Source organism: Pleurodeles waltl, chromosome 7 (assembly GCF_031143425.1).
Source record: "Pleurodeles waltl isolate 20211129_DDA chromosome 7, aPleWal1.hap1.20221129, whole genome shotgun sequence".
Lineage (NCBI taxonomy): Eukaryota > Metazoa > Chordata > Amphibia > Caudata > Salamandridae > Pleurodeles > Pleurodeles waltl.
Genome location: NC_090446.1, coordinates 1,404,145,975 through 1,404,155,806, shown reverse-complemented (window position 1 = coordinate 1,404,155,806; position 9,832 = coordinate 1,404,145,975).

Here is a 9,832-nt window from a genome sequence, read left to right as displayed (position 1 = left end):
CTGGTACACAATACTTGGGGTCACCTGCTCTTTCTGGTTCCTTCAGACTAGACTTGCACACAACTTGCCTAGCCAGCACACATTCAGACTTGCATCAGGGGGTGTATGGGCTCATCTCTGCTTTCAGGATGGTATTTGTGTGTGTGGAGCAAGTTTCAGCCTAGGCTGCTGGCTCAGAGGCATGGTGAGTGATGTATGTGTGCATAGCATTAGACATCACAAATGTGAGATATGAGTTATTTTGCATTGCATTATACATGTCACCTGCCCCTGGGTCCTGGTTTGTCAGCTTACACCTAGTCCCTGATGTGTGAGCCATGACACAGCTGATGTTCCATGTGGACAACCACTACTGTACATAATACCCCTCCCTTGCACACAGAGTTGTTGGGCCGATTTCCTGCCTGCCATCCAAAGCTGTGTGTGCCTTTACATCATGCAACATGTGCTAAACTGGCTTGAGGTGTCTTCACATATTTGTCAGGGTGAATTGCATGGCATATGTCAACTGAAGCATAGTGCATGCGTGTGGAACCACCCTCATCCTGCAGTCCCTATCTGTGCAGGCAGACAGTGATCTGTGTACTGTATCCTTCATATGTATTTGTTATTGTGTCTGTCGGGTAGTTGATGTTTTCTTACCTACGAGTAGGCTATTTCCATATTGTCCATCCTGGAAGCATTGGTTGATGATGGACTGCCAGAATATGAAGGCATCATGTACACTGCTAGGGTATTTGGCCACCACATTTAGGATCAACCCACAATGGTGAATGATGGCCTATACGACGACGGAGTGGGTATGTTTCCTGTTGTGATATATAGGGGCAGTAACAGCAGGAGTTACGCGTTCCACATATGTGCAGTCCATGGTACTCAGCACATGCACACAGACAGTGATGGCATAGAAACCTTGTTTAATTTCCTGTTGCAGTTGCTGGTTGTTCGCTGAGAAGGATGGCTGCAAAACTCATGCCACTTGTGCTGCAGTGGTCTGGGAGAAGCCTGAAGCCAGCATATGTAGCACGGCCAGGAGCTTAGTCTGTGGTGGAAAATTAGTGAGCCTGTCAACTGTTGACTGAATTCTGGGTTCAATGAGGTGGAGCAATTGGACAATGGACTCACTCCGCTGCCAATATATGCGCTCCCTTCTCCTACGCTGCCCATGTGGTGGTGATTATGGTGGTGATGGTGGAGGTGGTGGTGGTGGTGGCGATGGTGGCGGTTGTGGTGGTCTTCTTGGTGCTCCAAGCTGTAGTAGGAGTAGGTCAATGTTGTCCTAGAGCTTGACAGAGTGATTTGGGACTATCCTCCTCATGTACCTGTGGCAATCCCTCATTTTAATGCCTGGTTTGACCAGGCGTTAATATTTTGACGCATTGCAGCCTTTGCGTGACTTTTCCAAAGGGTGTGTCATTTTCCAAAAAGCTTGTAGATGCAGCTGCAACAGTACTGTGTTGTTTTTAGAGGGGAAACGCTCACCTTGCATATCATTGTCTGTATCTGACGCAGCCAGATCCGACAATGGTGAAAAATGATGCAGTGGGGGGAAAAGTGATGCTAGAGGCCTCTAGCATCATTTTGTAGATATGGAGTCATAGATGCAGCGGCGGCGCTAGCTTCTTATAAATGAGGTCCTTTTGGTTGCACAAGGCAGCGCAGAAAGTGCCTTGCTGCGCCACTTGGAAAGAGCAAAAATGCACTTTACCTACATGATATGCCGCATTTCTGTCCTCCCCCCTGCGCTGATGCACAAATTACTGCCTATCGCCAACACTGGCACCCTTGCACCACGGTGCAACAATGCCTGCATTGCAGGGATGATTGTGTTTGTGCAGAAGGGATACCTTCCTGCACAAAAACAATCACAAGAGGTGTTTTCCTCTTTCCATAGAAAGAGGAAAAAACGGGGGGAAATAAAAATATTTCTCCCTGTTGCATCATTCTTATGCCATCCCTGAGGTGGCATAGGAATCTGATGCAGTCCCAGACCTATGAATCTGTGAGTGTGTCAGATACCTTCTGGTTTCATGGGTATTGCATGGGAACACCCTAAGCAACACCCATGGAATGCCCCTTTCAGGCAGTGTTATGTGTGAAAGGGGTCCATATTTTCAAGGCCATGAAAGTCAGGCAAGGTAACTTTGCGTGGCCTTGTAAATATTGACTAGCACACTGTGCCACAGGAGTGTAAAAAAAAGTGACACGCTGGAGGAACAGTGTGCTGCTTGGTCCTCGTGAATGAGGCCCATAGTTTTTTTACTTTATGCCTTACGTACCTGTTTATATAATTTAATAAATTAGCAAAAATGTAATATGGATACACTTATCACCAATGTGATAAGTGTATCCATAATACATTTTTTGCTAACACAACACATTTCAGGCAGCTGGGCAGCCACATTCAAGTAGCCAAGTAGACATTTCCATTATTGTTATAGTGGTGAGCTCTATAATATGAAGTTGCTAGCTGCATTCCATCTACCATGCGCATAACAAATTCAGTAATTGGTGTTTTCTCTAAGTAATTGGTGCTTTGTCTGCCATTAGCTCATTAAAGAAAGCTTTTAAATTGCCACTCTTTATGTTGTAGCTTGGTAAACTATGTTTTCTCATTTGTGTACAGACAACATGGAATCTCCAAGGTGTGGTAATTTGTTAAGACAATTCACAAAACACTCCCTGTTGACGCCCAAAGTTGTCCTTTCTAATTCTCTGTAGTCTGCTTTGCAATTATTGCTTTTTGGAACCTTGTAATTACTCTTTGAGAAACATTTTCTTAATTACGTTTATGTCATTTCTCCCTAAGGGGCCTATTTAAGATCTGGAAATTTGTAATGAAGTGTGTAGTCCACAGAGGCTATACGACGGATTTCAAACAAGTTTACTTAGTACCAAGAGTTTCTATTACTCACAGAACGAATAGATATTTTAGAAAACAACAACAATATGGGCACAACATTTTCTATAAGGCTTTTGACAGTGATCACTCCAAAGGGCTACTGTGAATGAAATTGATGGGTGGGACTATCCTGGCCAGTGCAGTTGAGATCTTTTTGTTAATTCAAATCACCTTACACTAGATATAGGCCCAGATTTATGCAAAAAGTGGCACAGCGCAGTGCTGCGGCAAAAATAGCAGTGCCTTGCTTCGCCACTTTTGAAACGCAGGGATGCACTGTATTTACAGGACTATGGTGCACCCCTGTGTATCCCCCTGCGCTGGCGGTGAATCTGACTGCTTGCACCAACGTAGACATCCTTGCACCATAGTGCAAAGGGTGTCTGCATTGAGGGGATAGATTGTTTTTTTGCAGGAAGGGGTCCCTTCCTGGATGTAAACAATCTACAATGGCGATTTGCCACTTCTATGTGTGCTGCAGGATGCAGCGCAAATAGAAGTACCAAAGCATCATTTTGTAATGATTGTTCATGTGCAGGAAGGAACACCTTCCTGCACATGAACAATCATTCATGGCACTTTGCTCTTTCCATGTTTGTTGCAGAATGCAGCACACATAGAAAATGCTAAATCAAGGAGGAATAAAAGTATTTCTCCTAGCTACGCCTTGCTAACACCACCCTTGGGGTGGCTTTATTTTTTGGCACTGCCACACTCTTATGATTTCTCGTAAATCTGGGGCAACATCAAAAGCAATGGGTGTTGCAAAGGAACGCCCACATCAACACTCATTGCACGCCCCTCTGCACAGAAAACTGCGTCAGAGGGGCTCATATTTACAAGGAGGTGTTAAGCCTGAAAAAGTGGCTTATCACCTAAATATAGTGCAGTGAATAGCGTCACTGGAGCATCACTAAAAGTGATGCTCTGGTGGCACTAGAGACTTGCAAATTTGGCCCATAATTCAATGAAATAATTTTTGAGGGCTTTTGTCTCCCAAAGTACAAAAATGCAAAAAAGGACACCTCGTTCCCATTGTTCTAATAAAATGTGTTTTGTGACAAATTCATAGATGAAATACTGCTAAGGTCAGTGGAAACAAAATTCATCTGTCTTGGTTTTCTAATATTTCCTGAATTGCTTGCAACTCCTTTCAAATCTCAAGTTAGTGTTAAGGCTTTCCAAAGTCTTGGATATTTTACAGTTTTCTAGCTCCATGCTTAGTCCTCTTGAAATATTGTTCATATATCAATCGGGCTGATTATGAGTAAAGAGTTTAGGTCGGGGTGTAACGCTGTGCCAGTTTACTCAAATCTGCTTTATCAAAGGTGCACAGAATGTAACTCTCACACTTACAGGAACCTAATGGAGTGCTGTAAGTTTTGACATTCCCCCACTTTCGGAGACTTAGACAAGTTAAAGCTGTGTGATTCTGCCTTAATTTTGGTATTCTGGCAACAGATGTTTTTTGTTAAGTCCAAAGTGGATGCTATTGTTATATGCGGAGGGCTCTTCTCAGTTCAACTCGAAGGTCTGATTGGAGAAATGGGAGTATTTTGGGGCACATTTACAAGCCACTTGCACCTCCTTGTGCCACCCCAGCTTAATTTTTTTATGCTAAGGAGGCGTTAAGGAGGCTCCTACCATGCGTCATATTTACAATACATCCATTGCGCCACTTTGTAACCCTTTGTGCCACATTATATCTATGGCAGGTAGAATGTATACAAGGGGGGGGGGGTCCCACGCAGGGAGGCCCAAAAAAATGGTGCAGTGAAATTTACTGCTCAGGGCAGGCGTTAAAGTGATGCTCTCATAAAAACCTATGGGCCTCCCTGTACTTTGCTGGACTGACTCCATGATTTATGGCGCTAATCCAGCAAAGGGCCACAATAGCATCATAAATTATGACACTTTTGTGCTAAAGTACGCCATTCCGTACTGTATAGTAAATACTGTGCTACCATGGTGATGTTACGGGGCACAGTGCAACACAAAAAAGTGGGGCAGAAGAGCTGATGCGCCACTTTCTTGCAAATATACCCATTTGTATAGAAGAAAGAACAGAAGATTCATGCCTTTGCCCAGCATTTATGGTTGCTGCATGTTACCATTCCTGTGTGTTAGCTTTGAGATTGGTTCAGCTTTCAGCTCAGTGCTCCAGAAATTGAGCACTGCTTCTGCAAAGCATTCTTTCAAGGGGAGTTTTTGTTGGCTTCTCACTGACAACTATATGCTATTTCTGCAAAGAAATCATTCAAAATATAGAGTGCATTGACCAATGTTCATCAAATCTGTTATTGCGAGCATTCCATTGTACTAATCTATTGTATGTCATGCTTCATGCTTGCAGTGAAGTAAACACTAGTCAGGAAAATGCAGTTTGATTTTACAGTCAGAATTATGGTCCTCATTATGAGGCTGGCGGTCATTCACTCGCATACATGCAGACACACACCCCCATTCATGCGCAAATAGACGCACACAAACATTCACATTCAATCACATAGATGCACGCATTCACCACCCCTGCACCGCATACTTGCACCCACAAACAACCCCTGCCCGTACACATCCATTTCCACACCCGCACTCACACATACACACCCCCTTCATCTGCACACTTGCACACAGACACTCCCACGTACTCCCTCACAATCACGCACTCATACACCTGCATTCGCACACATACACGCACACACCACACACATGCACCCAACACTCCCCCCTTCGGACGATCACTTACCTTCTCCATCAAGGATGTAGTCCGGGAGGGGGTGGGTTGTGACGGTCTTGCATCGTCAGCACCACCACACTGGCAAGACTCTGCCAAGCCATATTATGGCTTGTAATACAGTAGGTGGAGTCTTGCTGGCATGGCGATGCTGGCGATGCAACCGCCTACTCGGAGTCAGACTTCTACCCATAAATAAGCGGAAGTCCTCCAATGAGTCCAAATATGGCAGTCAGCAGACCACCAGCACTGGCGGTCTGTTGCCTTCAGCGGCTTCGGCGGTCTTTCAAAAAGAGCGCCAAAGTCAAAATGAGGGCCTATATGCTAAAACACCCAAGGCTGGATCATTGTGCCATACATGACATGAAAACTTTACAGCTCTGCTTGCATTGTGTGTTCTGTATGTACAGGAATGGCTCCTCAAAATAAACTGTTTTCAATATGATGGCTACCTACAAGTAGCACACACACCCTGTAAACAAATAACTCAAATGCATTCGAAAGAAAGTCTGAATTTGCCTTTCTTTTTCTTCCTTAAAATCATTTTACATCATCCTTGTATTTTTTGTTTGCATTCTGGTACTTGTTGGCCTGCATGTAAATTGTATTGGAATCAGTACAAGTCCTAGAATGCAAAATACATTTAAAAAAAATGCTTTTGGGTGAGCTGCTCATGTCTGACTTCTGAGAACTTGAAAAATCTAAGACATGACCCTCTGCCCATCTACTACTGATCGATGTGTGCCTTTGTACTTCACCTTGTGCATCCATTCTACTTATACTGTGACATCTGCTACACATTTAACCTATTGCTTCACAGTGGCCACCCTTCTGTACACCAGTTACCTTGCTGTGCTGCCCTGTGTCAAAGTGGCTTTGTGTGGCCTCATAGATATGAGTTCAAGGTATGCACTGCGATTGTGTCACAAAAAGTGATGCAACGTGGGCACAAGCGTCTCACAAATATGCCCCTCAGTCCTCTCATAACACATCTGCTTTACTAGGAGCAGCATTGAGTGCTTCTCTGAGGCGCATCACTCGTCACCACCGCTTTACTGAGGTGCCTCACTAAGTGGTCCCTTGAGGTGCTATCTGATTGCACACTCTCCTGTCCATCCGCCTGGAACTCTTTTGCTCCACTTTACCCTGGGCCTCTTGTGCACATTGTGTTGTGTTCTCTGTTGCTCAGTGTTAGATGTGCCAATCGTATAGTGGTCTTCCTCCAATTTGTTTTTGCCTTACTCCTCCATATTTTTCTGATTTTGTTTTTGTTGGCCCCAGGACTCTGAGCACTTTACCATTCCTAACTAGTGCTAAAATGTGTGTGCTCACTCATAATATGGTAACATTAGTTTGTAAACTTGTATTACAGGTACCCAGAACCTATAAAGTAAATGCTACTAGAGGGCCTGCACCACTTATTGTGATACCCACTTGAGAAGGCCTCCAAACATGTCATGGCAGCCTGTGTATGCAGTTTTAAACTGCCATTTCGACTTGGCAAAAAAAGCTTCCTTTTTTAATACATAATGACTTCTAGAGTGGGCCCTAAGCAGCTTACAGGACAGGGTGCCATGCCATATATTTGAAAAGTAGGGGGATGTACTTTTAAGTTTTAGATGTCCTGAAAAACGCTTACAACTTTTTTTCACTATTGCAAGGCTTACCTCTATCATGGGATAACATTGAGTTACCTTATTACATCTAACAAGCTGTAACTTCCAAAAGTGAATAAGTAAACAATTTGGTGAAGTTGAAATTGTAACAAAATCATCTTTTAGTGTGAATTTGGATTTTTGTTTACAATTATAAAAATGTAACTTTTAGAAAGTTAAATCAAACAACAACAGATACCTATGCTGATAATTATTTTGTCCAGACAGTTTTTGAAAGTGATCAAGATTTTAATTTTCTTGACCTCGTATTTAGTTAAATCTTTAGGTTTTTAAACAACACATTTATGCACTTTCCATTTCCATTTCCTTATAACATTTTCTTAAAACAGACACCACACTTTTGACAATACTGTAAGCCCACAAACTCAAAAAACAAAGGACATAAATCATATATTATACATCAAACCAATAACAAAGCACCGTACAATAAATACAATTACATTATACCAGTCATTAATTCAAGAAATGAACTGACTTGTTCTATTCTGCCCCGTTTTTAAGAAACTTCATACTTATACGCATTTAAGGGGATTGTACCACCATTTTGTTTGGATAGAGCAAGGCATCCAATGTTTCTTTTTGGATTGCCTTTGTGTGGTTATTAATTGTCGCTAACTCCCTTGCCCAACACGGTCAACACGTTTCAAATTCCCCTTATTATGGGTTATCCTCAGGACCAAGATTGGTTTCTAGACTAATGCCAATGTTGAACTACAAAGAAAATAAGTAAAACACGTTTTGTAAACTACGTTTTTTCAAAGAAAGGGGCTATGTGTTATCTTTGCTTTTTAATTATTGACATTTTCTTCTCCTTTTCCCTTTTGAAAGGGATTTTATGCCCAAAGATAGCATCAAGTACTTCAAGCCATCCGTGGGCATTTTTGAAGTCACCGTTCTTTTTGACGAGGAGAAAGGGAGAACAAAAATGAAATCCCACCTTATTCTAGGTTTGTTCACATCATGTTTGAAACATTCAGTTTGTTGCGCATATCTTTTTTTAAAACATCAACTTACTTTGAGCTTTGCCTTGACACAGTATTAATTATTCATTTTCCAACTTAAATTAAATTCCCTCACTGGTTGAGTGCAGTCTTTCCCAACTTGAATCTATAGCTAGGTACCAGGCTGAAAGGAAATAGGTGAAAACAGTTATTTCCTTCTAATCTTTAAATGAAGGTTTTAGGCTGTGGCTCCTTTCATTCTTCAATCACTCTGTATATGTGGTGTCTTACCTACATTCTATCAGTGGCATTACTGTTACTTGGAGGAGATGTATTTCTCTTTCTCTCTAACTTCTAAAGGAAAGTTTCAGTTTGTGTGGCTAAACACAGTTGGAAACCAAGCTTCATTGATTATTGATCACGAAGTCCTGTTACATAGTTGCAATAAATGCCAAATTTTGTAATTTAAAAGAAATGCTTTTTCAAAATATATATCACCTGCATTTATTACTTACTTTTCAGTTAATTCAAAGTTTCTTGTTTTCTTTCCAGTTGAACTCCTTAGCTGCAGTGTTCTCTTACTCGTGGTCATGTAGTTAACTACATCTGCAATATTGGTCTTAGGACTAGCCCTTAGTAGTCGATTTACTGATTATGCCAAGGACCTTCTGGACTTTTTAGTGCTTAGTATGGTTAGTGCCCTTTACGTCTCCACTTTTAAACCTTGTATATGGTCCTTACGTCAAGGTACAGTGTGTCATTGCTGTCTTTCCACTTAAGGTTAATTTTACCATCTTTAACAGTGTTGTGTCTGATCCTAGCTGAAGCCTGAAATATTCAATTGTTTGACCAACTTGTGAAGATTTATATTCCTTCTGGTCTACTTTACAGTCGCTGTAATCCAGATATTTCTTTTAATCATGTAGCTGTGGTATTGAAATGCAAAATAAGATATGCTTCCTTTTGTTGGAGAACTGCCTCTAGATCTCCGCTTCTTGGGTTGAGCTGGACTACCATCAAGTAGTCCATTTAAAGTCCTTTTCACTGTGCCCTGTTGACAGGAAGTGGCTTACACTTAGTGCTGCAATTGCTTTTGTTTTTATTCTAGATTTATGCTGGACAATGCTTTGTGTGATCTCCTGATGTGTTTTTCCAAAGTAACATTTTTGGCAGGGACATAGGATTCCATATACAATTTTTTTTTGTTCTACAGTTGGAAAGAGTGGTGTGCCTCCACTTGATATTCCCTATCTGGAATTCTGTGCCTTCTGGTGTTTAGCTACATGCCACTAATGCTCCACACTTGTGATGTCCTTTCAATGGAGCCATATTATAATGTTGTCTCAAGTTGTTTTTTGCTGTTTCTGGAGGGATGTATACTCTGACTAAGTGTCTACCAATGTTTGCTTTCTTCTTAGTGCAAACAGTGGGCATGCTAAGTCATATTCCAAACTTGATACAAGATCCCAGTTTTTCATAATGTTTTTCTTGAAGTTGTTTGGGGGTAATATGTGGACATGCAGACTAGCCTGTCCTATGTTGGCTTCTCTTTCTTTTCTAAGCGGCATTCCCATGACCG